This window comes from Takifugu rubripes, chromosome 19, assembly GCF_901000725.2.
Source record: "Takifugu rubripes chromosome 19, fTakRub1.2, whole genome shotgun sequence".
Classification (NCBI taxonomy): domain Eukaryota; kingdom Metazoa; phylum Chordata; class Actinopteri; order Tetraodontiformes; family Tetraodontidae; genus Takifugu; species Takifugu rubripes.
The window spans coordinates 6,682,462-6,698,020 of NC_042303.1; the positions used below are offsets into that span (position 1 = coordinate 6,682,462).

A 15,559-nucleotide genomic window follows, 5' to 3' on the forward strand; every position below is an offset into this window, starting at 1 on the left:
ACATGCTAGAGTACCTATCACAGCCATGTGCATAATTCTGTCCACTTACTGTACTTATGTTACATCAATATCATACTGCAAATCCTGACCTGAGGCCTGGATCAGCTGTTTCTCTTTACTGCTGAAAACTAGTCGCAGTTGCCCAGAAATTCACCAAAGCCTTATCTTCAACCATGTCTCAACCATTTATCACTATTTGACTTTTCTTTTAATTGAACCACAATGAATATTCCAAAGAAAACTCTTTGGGCTATTTTTTGTGTCTCCTCTGTCAAAAAAACAAGAATCTGAGACGGTGTTTAGGACAATTGAAGATAATGTGCTACCATAAGATCATGAGCTCATCACTGAATCAGCAAAGCTGGGATCCATAATAAGCAGATATTACAGCCAGGCTCTGTTGTGTTTGGAGGAGAATGTGAGGATTCAACACTCTTGTTTTCACAGGCAGCTCTCACAGAGGAGCCACGTCGGAACCCGAACCTCCTTTCCAGGCCGTCGCTCCTCATCCTTCCTTTTCGTTCTCCCAGGTTCAGAACCAACGCTGAAGATGGAGAAATCCTGGGTTTGTGTCCGCAGAGGAGGAGCGGCAGTCGGCCAAGCCCGGCAGATGTTTGGCTGAGGCTGGATTTCACCTGCAGCATATTTAGAAATGCAAACATCGCAGTGTGATTTACACCACAACACTCTGACCTTCTTTCACTTTTTTTTTAAACTATACTCTCGCTGCCATTTTACAGCAAATGTCACAATGTCATTTTCATCAGGATAAGATGGTCAGCGGTTAGTTGCTGTCTGCATCAGGTATGTTTTTAAGGCCGCAAGGACTTCAAACTATTAAAATCTAACCCTCATTCTTGAGAAACCAGCATATGGGAGGATATTAATCATATTGTGATCATTATTTAATATTTACACACAGTAAACAGTTGATGGAATCTTTCTGTTAGACATATCAGCAAGCTGAGGTCAGTGATGCTAATAAATGCTTTTATTTGTAGCTGGCAGATTACTAAGAGGTCCTTTTCTCATTCAACTCATTTATATCGACCCCTGATTAGCTTTAATCTGTCCCCGCAGCCCCTGTGAGAACAGATGTTCCACCGTTGCTACAGGAATAAAGCCTTTGCTTTGGTTACCTGCTGCATTCTGGATCAAAATCAAAATCTTCACTTACGTGCAAATACTTGTACACTGTGGAGTTTTACTCCTCAATTCCAAATGTTATTTGCGAGTCATGAAGATCTTCTATCATCACCGAGATAACAGCTCGTGTCTGTTGGACGCAAGTCAGATACAAATATCCTTCGTTTATTGGAACAGAGATTTTCTGAGTTCAGTCTGGGGAAACTATCTGTGTCGGGATACACAAAAGCTCCATCTGCCTGCAGCTCGCGAATGGAAATCATTATCTGTGATTGGAGGGTTTGGCTGCCCGGAGAGAAGCTCGAGCGTCTCTGCAGCTGACACACTGGACTACCCACTGGCCTTTAGATGGAATTTGTGATAAAGTGGTCCTCCCTTTGGATTATGAAATCCCCTCTGCTTTCATATCGCGGCAGATCACTGGTAAGGTCCAGTATTACATTTACTGGTTCTCAACCAGTATTTAGGGGTTTTGTGTTCCCACCATAACCAACAATATCTGCTTGTTGAAGCGCTGTGGAAACAAGATAATCAGCTCCAACCTGTGGGTTTTTTTGTTTTGTTTTGTCTTGTCATGATTTCCAGCCATGTTTCCCACAGGACACTCTCTCGTTTATCTCCGTCATACTAATCTCCGTGTCCCCTTTCTTCTCACCCCTCCTCCCCTACTTTTTTCATGTTCCTTGTCAGCATCACTCCACCCTCAGCCGCACACACTCCCACACACCCTCCTTATCCCAGATTATAAGGTGACGGAGGAAGGCGCGCACTCAAAACAGCCATTTCTTCCATTGTGTTCGACATGAAAGGCCTCAGTTCCGAGTCTGTTTTGGCTTTAGTTGTCATCAATAAATCAATACAAGCTTCACTTCTTGCAGCACTGCAAACACGTTGCCGTGGAACTTCACAACGCGATGGCCACTTTTATTTAATAGTACATTGCATTTCTTATGGAGATGCTCGCAAAAACCTGGAAACCACCTAAAACTATTTTTAAAGTCTTCAAAGTCTTATATTGAGGGGGGTGGGACAGTAAAATCAACACTGTGACATGTTTTCTTTCACCACCCTCAACGTGTGGTGAATTAATCATTAACTATATAAGAGATGAAAGCCACGCCTGCAGTCGTATAGTTTGCATTGATAGTCTGTGAGCAGTGGCTCTTCCTTGAGTCTCTGTGTTGTTGGTATTAGAATTCCTCTGATGTGGCCTCTTGAATAAGCAATCCCTGTTCCCCAAATCCCTTTGTAATAACATAGAGAAATGTAAAAGAACAGTGGGATTTCTTCAGTGGCTTGATGGCTGCCATAGAGTCTTATCCCTTAAAACCCTGCAAAATCTTCTTATCTTGATACCCAGCCCCCCCATCCCCGCTGACTTCACCCCGACACCCTGACCTTGACCCCAACCCGCTCCCCCTAATCCTGACCTCCCTGGTTCCCTTAACAAATGCACGCCGCTGATACTGAAGCGCAGCATGCCGCTGAGAAGTGATGGATGTGCACGTCGCAGCCAAAAAGCCTGCGTGCATTAAGCTGATGCTGTCAAATCAGGCCTCGCGTCGGGTCCTTAGTTCTATGCACGAAGGGGCTCCGTGCTTGAAGCGGCTCTTAAAACCAAATAGCAGCGACTGTGGAGAGCCTCATCCATAAATGTCGACCAGTTCCCAATCCGGCCCTTTCCTTCAGAGACAAAAGCAACCAAGTTCACATGTAGCACTTGATTGGAAGCTCAGATGGGGAAACTGTTGTTACCCAAGGAATTGTTCCACAGAGAGGTGGAGCTTGGTGCTGTAAATTGTTTTTTTGTTTGTTTGCATGGGTATTTTCCTTTACAACTGTATTATTCACTTTTGACACAACTGGCTGTTAAAGCTGTAAATCAAATAGCATTCCCAAGGCAGACAACAAAGCTTCCATCCATCACCGCCGCACGAACTGGGGAATTATACGCCAACGATCTGTTTCATCCAGGTCCCAAACGTGGGCAATTCAAAGTTATGCGGCGGGACAGTAATTCGAGCTTTGGCGTGATATCGCAACTGCGCCCAGGGAGGTTCATGTTTGTGTAACTGCGTGTGTTTGTGTTTGCACATAGAAAGTGGCGGATTGAGGAACAGCGTCAGACCCTAAGCCCCAAGATCAGCCACCTGTGTGTTATCAAGGGTAGCCTGATAATCCACTCTGCCCTGCGTCTGCCCTCTTTGCCTCTCCGCGACACACACAGCAAAAACACACGCCGTTTGATCTCACATTACCGGTTGCTCCTCGACACACTCCTGCATAAAATACATTGGATCTCAGCTTTATAAACAAAGCACAATTATCTTTGAGCTTGCGTACAATTGTAGTTTTTGTGGGTGTTATGACCAAATGCAGTCAAAATATTTCTCATGTGTGAATTTGAGGTTGGAAACCCCTCCCACCCCTCAAGGCAGCAGAGAAAAATAAACCCACTTCACGTCTGATGGGGGAATTTCTTCCGCGGCATGATTCACGCTCAGAGAGAAGCACACGAGGCAGGTGAAGACCTCAAGATGCAAATAAAGAGAACGTGAGCCTGACTGTGGACTATAATTTCCTCATCAAGAGAAACGGCATTCTGTCACAGCAGCGATTTCGCTCCAAACCACAATTCAGCAGTTAATTAGACGTCTGCCGTTCCTTCTTTAACCAACCCTACAGTGGGGTCTTTTGGAGCCCAGCACGCAGGAACCCACATGTCAACTGCGCGCTGCACCCACAAACCACCTCAACACTTCATTTGGAATGTTTCACTTGCTCCTTCCGGCCTGTTTTTGCAATTTACTCCTGCAGACACATCCAAGGTTGAAATAAGGGTAAGCTGATCCGACAAGGGAGGCCATTCTTTTGAAAGATCACTAAATTTCAGGTGTAATTTAATTCCTCTCAGTCTGCATATCAGGGCCAGCGTGTCTCCAAGGGGTAACGCTACAGTAAATAATGGCAGGAGCTCGGCTTGCATTTGCCAGGCTGTTATTCTTTTACAGTACAGGGACTGTGGTCCTGATATATTGTCCAACACTTCTATAAACATTCCACAGATGAGAATTATGGTCATTCAGAGACGTCTCCATAATACTCCAAAGCCTCCACGTAGGATACCTATTGTTATTGTGATGTATAGTCCCATAAATTAAGATGGCTGGGAGGATAAAAACTGGGAAATAAAGCACAAGACTTTAAACCTGGGATGTTAAAGCATTGAAAAATAAAGTCGGTTACTTGAAAAGGAGCCAAACGAGTGCTAACAGGCAGCGACAATACGACTTTTTTGTCAGCTGAATAAAATCTTACTTCAACAGTTGCCCAAATCAAACTATGCTTTAGATAATGTTAATATAATGTCTAGATCTAGTTTAAATATTCGATCTTTACAGTGAATGTTGAAATGACCATGGATCCATTTAGGGATCAAACAGGTATCAAATGACAGATGCTTACGTCTGATGTTCACAGTTTTATCAATTATCGCTCAAATTTAGAATGATGAAACAATAAACGTAACAACTATCTGGTATTTAGATTAGCTGGGAATGAAAACCAACTAGCATCCCCTGGACAGGAGGGCACGGCCTGTATCTTAGAGGCTTCCCTTCTGTGGGAGGCAGAGGTGACTTTAATGGGACTCTATAAATAAATTGTGCTGATTTGGATTAAAAGGTTAGCTGAGCAAGGTCAGGGCTCATTTAACCGTGAGAATGCCGACGGTACTCTGATCTCACCCTTACACCCTCCCCTCTAGAACAAGATTTGTTTTAGACCCTGACAGAGACAGAACACACAGAATATATGCTTAAGTTCTAGTTTCAATATCTTTGTTCTATAGAAACATGGCACAGCAACATTCAAGATTCATACTTTTACAAAAGCCATTAGTGGAACTGTGCTTTTATATATTTGATGAAACAGTTTGATCTCTGACTAATGCACTGGACTACATACACAATACACGATACACAAAGCAGGTTGTGCTCACATTTGTTATACAAATCCAACCTGAAGCAAATGTATTGAACAGTTTAAGGCAATAATAGTTTAAATTTGTTGAAAGGCTATCCATTATTTACTGACCAACAGGTCATCAAAGTTTAGGACCATTAAATGAATTCAGTAATTCAATAAAAGATTATATTTCAAGTACGGTATTTCTTTTGGAATCTCTCAAACAGTTGATGGGATCAGTGGAAGAGAATTCCTCGGCTTTCCCTTGGGAGACTCTGCTCCTGTTTGAATTTGAAAGAGCTGCATTTCTGGTCTTAGTTCTGCATCACCTCCCTCGGTACCACCCTGGAAATCGGACGCCGCTTCTTCTTCAGGAGCAAAAGCTGGAATGAAATCTATCATTTCCAGATCAGTGGAGGGAGGGTGGGAGAGCGGGAGATGAGGAATGGCGTGACCTCTTTTGATCCTGTCTGAAGATCATGCTCATCCCCGCCCTCCGTCAAACTGCCTCGTTCACCTCTAATGTGGATGATCTGCGCTGCCAAGCACCTGTCTGCAGGTATGAAATTAAAGAGACCGAGATCGGCGGCTTCTGCCTGCCCACACATCCCATCTCCGGTCTCTAGTAGCCTATCCTTGTCCTCTCCCCCGCCTATCGCTCCCCAACTCGTCACATCTGTCATCATATACATCTCAAACTAAATTACAGACTTGGAGTGGCACAAAACGGAGCCGGCGATTAAAATCAAACAAGAGGATCTGCAGTTCAAAAATGCTAAAAACAGGAAAGGCGTCTCTCTTTCCAGCTTAAAACAGTCACCTCTGTTCCCACTTAGAACAACATTGTTTTGCACACTCCAAAAAAAGGACACCTAAAGGAAAGAGTGCCGGTCTTAATATCGACACAACATCCTGCCAGACAACTCCTGACATATCCAAAGTAATTAATCACTTTTGACAGTGCTGATGTTTTGGTTGATTAAAGGTACAATTTGTCTCCTTCACGGACTTTTAAGATCAAGGAAAATGCCTGACGCACTGGGGATTTTCTACAGCAAAGAGGACTCAAGAGTTAATTATTGAAGTGAGGTGGATTAATATGTTCATCCACACCTCGAATGGTTTTTCTTGTTTTTGAAGCAGTAACTCAGTGCTTAGAAAAGCTGAATAAAAGTCCAGCCTTATATTAGTAAAGCAGATTTTAAGGTATTGTTAGATCAAATGTGTTTAAATATCATGAAACAGCTTTATGGTGATGTGAAATACCCAGTTAATAATATTTAATCCCCTTCTCACAGGTGTTAAAGTATTATAAATAGTTGTGAATAGAGTACATGAAAACCTGCAGTCACATCTCAACATTTACACTTGATTTCTCTTCACAAACACATCAGTTTAGGGACAAAACAAAGGAGAATTAAGTTGAAACCGAGGTTTCGCTGTGTAGAGGTTTAGCAAGGCGCTGCTCCAGACTTTAAAGCCTCGACTGGCTTATGCATATTAATAAGAAGGTACTTTCATCCCATAATGTTTGATAAAATAAAAACAGCTCCCTGCAGTGTGCATAAATCACGACGTAAACGATTAACCCATTACCTGAGCAAGAGATTGGCTTTATATGCCTTTATTGCATTAAAATCATAAAATTCATCACAATGCATTAACATTCATTTGCACAGCTCTCTTTAAAAACAAAACAGAAGTTAAAAAAGAGCCAATATGGATGTTTTATGGGTAAGTGAAAAAGTGATGGACTAAGGGAATTAGATTTCATCAAAAACAATAATAAGGTCACCTTACATAAAAAAGGTTCACTATGTGTGTGTTGTTTCCTTTTATTAATTGCATATTCAGCTTGGTTGTGTTTAGATTTATATGAAACCCTTTTTTACAACCCCCAGCAATTTAACCCACTATAAATATCAAGATTTGCGTTAGCGTTGCCTCGGTGAAACCCTGCTGCATTGATTCATTTATTCCCAGATGGTATGGAAACTATGACCATAAATGTTTGAAGCCTCTCTGTGGACCACCAGCGTCGCTGCTGGCGTTGTTCCCAGAGGTCCTATCTGTGGTTGAGATCAGCTCTCACCTCAGGCAGCCTCCTCATGTCTTTGGCTAATCAGAAGCCCCCCTGCTGAGACCTCCGCTGGAATGCGACAAGCCACAAGACCTCGGCGACTGCATCGCTTTCGTTCACACCGCGCACTGCAGCTATAAATTGGAGGATATGAGACACAATTGTGGTTGATAGAGGTCACTTGAAATATTGGAGGTGTGTTTGATTTATGATTTTGGTGGAAAACGGAGGGCTTTCCCGGCCATTGCTTCTCATCATAATCAAAAACAAGTGCTGCACGCATTACAAAGTGATTTATTTCTGCTCCGGTATTTGAGGAAAAGGTGATACTTGAAAATATGTGATGATACGCATATTCCAAAGCTCATAAATCACTGAATGACAGCGGGTGCGTGGTGTCAGCATCTCTGGTTCGGCTCTTAAAGGACCGGGTTGCTTGTGGATTTAATCCAACATGACTTTTGCATGTCAAGATCTCATTTGCAGGCCAGGATGTAATCTCCTCTGCAGGCTGAGGCTAAGTAAAATAATATGTGGGCAGATTTTGGAAGGCGACTGATATAGATCCAAATGGCAGATGACAGCAACAACAGGACTAAGCGCTAATGTGTGCACGTCCGAAGAGAGCGCATGTTTGTTCAAGTGTTTCCCTCGCAAATGACCGCCCGCCTGTGCGCAGACTCCGGCGGGAGATCCATCGCATGGATCATGTTACAAAGCAGCGGGGATCCTCCGGTCAAATCCAGCTGACAGATGAAAAGAAGACCTGAGATGGCGGCTATGTCAATACCAGACACGGTCTCCACTGACATCTGCCTGCCTCAAACCTTCAGCCTCTCACCCCATTAGCTCCATTTTGTATGTTGCCCAACCAGATGTCTCTCCATCGCAGTCACGACCCTTCACCTTCGGTCTGGATTGGGTAAATTGTAACATATTGTAGAGTTTGTTGCAAAACAAGAAGGACATTTCAGGAAGTATTGAATTCATAATTTACAAAAGTGGATGATAACTTGACAAAGAAAATTGGATCCAAAGTATTTATGTGCATTACACAATATATGACTGCTCTCTGGATAAAACAAAGCGTATATGGTCATATCAGTTGGAGGAGATGTTTAGTGCCTATTTGAGCTGAACCGTATTTGGCACAAATTATCATAAAAACCACAGGCTAAACTGCACATGTACCTTGAGTTTTTATTCTGCTCCAAGTCAAGTTTTCAATGATGGACTATTTTAAAATTGCATCCCACAACCAGAATGCAAACAAGATGCTTTGGCTTCAGTTTCGGTGGAGCACCCACCCATTTCATCCACCTTTATATAGCCAAGGGTCTACACACGACATGAGTTATTCTTTAATATTGAAAGGCAATGATGTCGTTAAGCGTTAGCCTGAGGAACACTAAATCAGCGACCTCTCGTGCAACATAAGTTAAAGCATGTGTTCAAGTATGGAGTCATCGCAACAATACACTGACAAGAAACACTCACGCTCAATAACAGAACATTACATACATGATAATGTATCTCAGGTATTTCACAGGGTTGAATGGGGGTTGAGATATGGCGGTTACATGTTAGAGAACACCCTGGGAGGCTCTGGAGGACGAGAGACGGCCACATTTGTCTTTGGTGACACATTCTTGTATGAGAGGAGGACTTTGCTATCTGCAGCCTGTCCTGCAGCTGTGAAGACATGAGAAGTGGAGCTGGAGACATGACACGGCCCTTGATATTATCCCGCTCTTGAGCTGTGAGCATCACGGTTGTTCTCTTTCATCCTCACACTTACTCGTGCACAGCTGCGAACACACACATACAGACGCTGCCATATACTGTACTCATTTGTACTGGACAAACATTTTAAGGGAGTAAGTTGGCCTTTGGCAGCCACACTAAGCAGAAATAACCGCGTTGATGTCGTGGTCGCTCGGCAGCCTTTGAATAAATGAGCGTGCGGCTGATTGTCAACGCTGCCTGGTTTATGCTGTCAGCTTCATGAGACACTTTGCACTAACATGCACACTCTTCAGCCACCCTATCAGTGCTTTAGCTGCCTCTGCTCTTCCTCCACTCTATATCACATCACCAATTGCTGCAGCTGCAACCACTGGAACCCTCGTAGTTCTAGTTTTATTGATCATTTGCAGGCTGTCCTCCACAAAAACTGGTCTTGGCTAGTCTATACAGCAGCTTAATTTAACCCACTGATAAGTAGGCATGCATGTAATGACATTCCTGGGATTTTACCAGCTGCTGTCCTGTTGGTATGAAAAGTGCCAGGTGATCATGCTCTTGGTGAAACCACATCCCTGTAGCTAAACTGGCTTTATAATCGTGGGGGGTGTGGAATAAAATCATTAAAATTTTGCAAATCCAGATCCAACAACGGCAGCTGTTGATTGTTAGTATCAGCCTGAAGAGGATCTTTTATGTGGTCGCATCTTCATGTGCTAGCTAATGATGATGAGCTAACGGAGACTAAAGCTCTTCTTTATAACAGATTCATCAAATATGCTCATGAGAAAATTCTCACTGATTGCTAATGTGAGTAATCCCTTTAATAACTTTGTCTAACCATATTATTTAAAAGGCTCTTCCAAAGGTGCAGTGTTGGCCATTAACTGAAGAAGAAAGGGTGGAATGCAAAATAAATAAGATCTCAAGAGGAAAAGCTGTTCCATAGTGTGCTGAAAGGCATGAGGGAAGACAGTGGATGAGATAATGGAAATAAAAACACATCTTTGGGCAATCATCACTCAAAGACATGCTCAATCTGCGTTCTGAATGCAACCGGTTTATTACAATAACCGATGATTTTGTTGTGCTTTTTTTATCCTTTTGTTTTTATTAAAACATGTATCCTTTAAAATAATAAGAAGGAGTCTTTAAGGACCTCAAATGAATGAAACTGCTTTGAACTTTAGCACCCAAGATTCTCTCTCATGCATTTCTTTAGAGAGGTGAACTGTCCTCTAATCAGTCACTGTCCTCCCCCAAAGACTGACCCACAGCCTTTTGGAGCATGTGGTTCCTGCACAAACATTTGCCCCATCCTCCACCGCTGTAACTGTTTGATTACTTAAACAAAAGAGCAAATCCTCCTTGATTCACGGCAGAGGCGGCATGACCCGGATCCACCGAGCTCGGTGGCTTGCTGGAAGAGCCCAATAGAGGAGCTGTCAACCATAAGATGTTGTTGTGATTTTTCCGCTTTGCAATTTGCTGCGCTGCAAATTGTTATGGGAAAAGCTGGTTGTTGTGCTGTATGGAAAGAGAGCATGAGTTCAAGTTGACGTCAGAATTTTCAATGGGTGGACTGAACGTCTCGTTTGAATGACGCTTGAATGGGATCGAATAAAAACAGCTGTCACGGCAGTCACAGATAATCTTCCTCCGTAAAGGTGCAACCCTGGAGGCAACAAACAATAACTTGAGGAACAGTGCATCATCAAGATAAAAGGATAAAAACCCATCCATCTGTTGTCTACAGTCAGCGCATCACAGCGTGACTCCAGTCAGTCTACCCGTCTCTGGCAAGAAAAGGCAGGGAAAAAGAAATGCAACCGCTTCATCTACTAATAAGGGCAATACGTCTGAATGATGGGGATGTGACATCTACAGTCACCTACAGTCATCATACACGTTAGGTACAGTGAGTCCACACTGATTTCACTTGAGTAACTGGGTCGCCATCATAGAAGCTAATATCCAGGATGTTTAATGTGTTTATACCTTTACAGATCAAATCTGTAGATGGGACATTTACCTGTGTAAGTTTTCATGGCTTGTGACCATCTGACTGCTTGTGTGTGATTTTATAGGAAATCAATCCATCCGTCCGTCCGTCCATCCATCCATCCATCCATCCATCCATCCATCCATCCATCCATCCATCCATCCATCCATCCATCCATCCATCCATCCATCCATCCATCCATCCATCCATCCATCCAACTCTACCATCTCACTGCTGATGCAGATCTGATTATCTGGGTATTTGTGTGTGTACCCAGGGCAGTAGTCAGCAGTCTTTCTATAACTGCAACAAAAGATGGAACCACGGAGGACTCCTCTATGGCCCTTGTCTTTTCATCAGAAATGAAAACACGACAGTATGTTAGACCACAAGACCACACATGGTCCTGTGACACAGTAAAAGGCAGCAGCCTTGAAAATGATGTGATTTTTTTAATTGTTTTTTTTACTGCAGTCAAAGTTTATGACATAATCTACAGAAAACCAGAGAAATGATGTAATGATCTCTGTTTTTGTCTGGCTGAATGTTTGGAGGGGTGCGTCTTGCAGATAAGAGGCTGCGATGTGAATGTGTGGTGATTAAAGCGCTGCAGAGCTGCCTTTGGTGTCCTGTGTCCTGTCTGCTGACCCAACCCAGAGGCAGTCGAAATAACAAGGATCTGAAGGCAGGCGTAAATACTGTTAGAAATCCACGGGAAAAGTACATTAAAAGAAACTTTTGAGAGATTAGTACTCCTTCTTTATGTAAATAGTGCAAGGCGACCTCTAAACCAGCAAGTATGGGGACGATGGCGTGGTTTAGTCCACTCTTGGCTCCATGAAACTACCTGGATCATCTCTGCAAAAATTACCAAAACACATGTCATTCTGTTGTGAAGGTCTGATAAAACTGGAAAGCCATCCCTGTGATAGCCCGTTCTCAGCTGACCTGTCTCATGCAGACTGCTACTGAACGTGAATTCATATCCTTCAGCGTCGGAATAAATGAGGCATCACATTTGGAGGCTGCATCCAGTAAGCAGCTTGTTGTTTTCCACACGCGCCATCAGAAAGAGCCGTCGGATCTTACTGTGAGCGCAAACAAATGATCCCAGAAGGCTGAATAATATGCTGGGATAAGAGCTTCAGCATGGCTTGGATGATCCAATTGGCAGTAGGGATTTGTGATCCACAACGCAAATGACTAATTTGGGTTTCCATAGTAACAATCAAAAGGAAGCGGCAGGAATGAGCATCTGCTTTGTAATTTGTGGTCTCCTAAAAAAGTGAAACGCTATTTTTAATAGGAAATAATGACCAGTTGGAAGACAGAGAAGAGTGAGTCCGATGCATTTGCACACGTACCAATTAAAATCATTCCTACTGAACGGTTCATGCTGTGTGTACTTATCGAGTATCAAGCTGTTGGTTTTTGTTTTGTTTTTTCATGAGCTTATGGTCGGACCGCTGCATTCCGGCTTTTAATTCAATGCTTCCATTTAATTATTCTTGATTGATCTTGCCATGGAATAATTTTCATTAGGTCATTATTCCTCTTTGTTGAGCTACAATTATGTTGGAATGCAGCCATTGCTCTCTATATATTTAGCCAGTAGGCTCACGTATAGAATGAATTCCTTTGTGTTTTATATTGATTCTGAGCCAAATGCAGTTCACCACGATATAAATCTTGACTTTCCCCTCAAACTATTGTTTTTTGTCCTACTGGGGGCGCTATTAGCCAACAGAGAGACCAAAAAACACCTCAAACCTACCAGAATAAATGAAACCAGTCAAAATGTTGATGTGCATCTGCAGTCCATGTATCTGTCAATAATCAAGTGTGTGTCTGTGTGTGCGTGTGTCAGTGTGCATGTGTGCAGAAGCCGATGCGTAGGGTACATGCCCAAGCAAACACACACCACACACATAGTTAGCAGTATAGCCTATGCTTGGTGTAGAGGTATTAGTTACAGGAATGAGAAATTATTTGATTATAAAACAACGCTGACTGTGTGTTCTAACGTGACTTCTGCCAACTCCTGTGTGGACGCTCCAACAGGCCGAGCCCAGTAATATGTGTGGGAGCAGGAGAACGTGTGTGTGTGTGTGTGTGTGTGTGTGTGTGTGTGTGTGTGTTTGAACATTCCTGAGAGGACCCTGAGTGGATCAAAGCTGATGACACCCCAGGCCGTGTCCTCCTGAGGGAGCCAGCTGTCAGATCTGGGATCAGAGATCAGCGGCGTCTGTTTTTGGCGTCCGTCATGGCTCTCCGTGGGGTCTGTCACTGCAAGTTAGCACTTAGCCGGAGGAACTGATGAACATTCAGATTAGACCTGTGTGAAATGGGAGCTGTGAATATGCCGGTGAAGATGAGACCATCTAAAGGGCAAAAAGTCAAACAAGGAGAGTGAACGTTTCTTATTTGCAGCACCAAAGGTTAAACAGGGCGAGAACCATCAGGAGTCGGACATGTTGACTGTTTAGACAGATTTTGGAAATAATCTGGCCCGTGGAGATAAACATCATTCTTTCCTGGAAAACACACCTTAACCTTATTAATTCTGGCTCCAGAAAGGCGGCATTTTTAAAACAGTTTGTAATTTTCCTTTTTTTTTTTTTAAAGTTGGGTTTGTTTTATTTATACAGCTCCAATGATAAGACAAATCTTCTCCCGACACTTTAAACGTAGCTCCGGTCAGAACTGAACGCTATCGTTCTCGATTTATTTAAACTGTCAGTTCACGGCACAGGAGAGTGCAACAGCTGTGATTTCTTCCATTGGGGCAGCCCGAACGTACATATTTATCATCATATACAACAAAGAATTACCTCAGCTGAGATGATCTTGCTGTTGCCTTTTCAGATCTTGAAATCGTTTCTGTAGTGGGGTTGTGCAGGTATGCTCGTGATATCGTAGATGCGTTAGCAATGGAAGTAGCGCGACGTCACAGCAGCGTTGGGAAAAAAAATGGAGACTGTGATGCCCTTTGAATAGAAAGACTGTGGATCATTAACCAGACGAGGGACTGAAATGTCTCCAGGACCACCCATACCGTCCCCTTTCTCTCGGACTGGATTGTTGAAGTCTGAAACCCTTGCCAACTGTTGACATGCAGCTCTGATCCAAACTAAAAGACTAATTGTTAAACTGAAGGCAAGCCCCAATATTGGACATACATAATCACTTCGACTGACCAACTGTTTATTTTTGAGTTCTGCTTCTGACTAATTTTTTTAACCTTGCCAAACTTGTTTGATGATACATTGCAGTGCCTCCACTCTTCAGAACCTCAGGGACTGTAATGTTATTACACCACGACTGGATGTGCGAAGCATAACGATCCTTAAATTACATCTATTTTGTGTTTTCTGAAAACACTGGTAAATCTGTGCTTACTAAAAAGTAGCAAACATGTGTTGGCGCACGTGTGTTGATGCCTTGCAGTTCTACCACGTAAGACAGAGCTCCGGTGGTGAATGACTCACTGGACATTGGCGGTGTGTGTGTGCAGGCATGTCTGCAGGCCTGACTTTCTGCCAGAGCTCTGGCCAGTCCGCCCGGCGTGGGTGCCGCCACCAGCTCTCGCTTGGCAGGAACCTTGAAACCGTCTTTACCTCTGCAGTGGTCACCAGTGTCAACAGCTCCATCAGACCACATGTATACACAGAGCTTATGAATCAGTGTGGGGCAGCAGCGTTTCACTGTGCATGAGCTTTTTTAATGGGGTGTGATGTGAATTTGTGTAAACTGTGTGTGTGTGTGTGTGTGTGTGTGTGTGTGTGTGTGTGTGTGTGTGTGTGTGTGTGTGTGTGTGCGCAGCTGCCGGGGACTGAATTTCTCTCTTCCCACTCCACTGGCATACAGTTTGGATATCCATACATGAGATTTCTGTGTGCCTTGATAAAACAGAAAGAATTTTATTCTTCTGATGGCCTTAATTTTAACGTCCATCACTTGAAAAGTCGACCGATAAACATTCTAACGTTTTGCTGACACACCCGTAGGGGTAGGGAGGTGTACCACAGAGTAAAGTCTGGCCTCATGAGAAGTTATTTTAAAAAGTCCAACTATCTTGGTGGCCCTCTGGTGGTAGGTTGCAGTAATGGAGCAAGCCTGCCTGGAGATGCTGTAGCTACCGGCTGCCCTTCCACAAACTTGAAGTCAGACACTCAGTAGGTGATTCAAAGAAAAATGTTGAGCATATCTTTAAGACAGACTGGTCCAACGCGAAGAACCCACAGAGCTGACTGTTGACAGTTCCCATTAGACCAGAGCATAGTTCTGATGCAACTTCACCACCGTGAGTTCTGGATCACCAACAGACAGGGAGAAATTCAGACATGTGGCTGTTTGAAGGGCGGTCTCATGTTGTCCAGAAGAATGGTTTCGGTTGAGTTTTGGGGGAAATTTGTGGGCTGGAAAGTGGTGCCCAAGACAAATGAAAAATATTGGATTTGAATTTTTGTGTCTCTCAAATCTCTGTAGCATTTCCAGTGGAAAGTGGAAGCTGTCAGAAGAGCGCCTCCCTCAGCTGACCGCCTAAAACTGGGATCATGTGCTAATACCTTGAGGCCCACACACACTAGATGATCCCTGATATAAGAGGCATAATATTAGAG

At 43.4% G+C, this 15,559-nt stretch overlaps 1 long non-coding RNA gene across 1 annotated transcript; it reads right to left on the reverse strand.

Moving 5' to 3' along the window:
- Positions 1–11,397: 11,397 nt before the first annotated feature.
- Positions 11,398–14,087, reverse strand: LOC105417805 (uncharacterized). The gene is made up of 2 exons (XR_003886074.1): positions 13,769–14,087; positions 11,398–13,272 (listed from the first exon to the last, which is right to left on the reverse strand). It is a non-coding gene; the product is annotated as an uncharacterized lncRNA (long non-coding RNA).
- Positions 14,088–15,559: the final 1,472 nt, after the last annotated feature.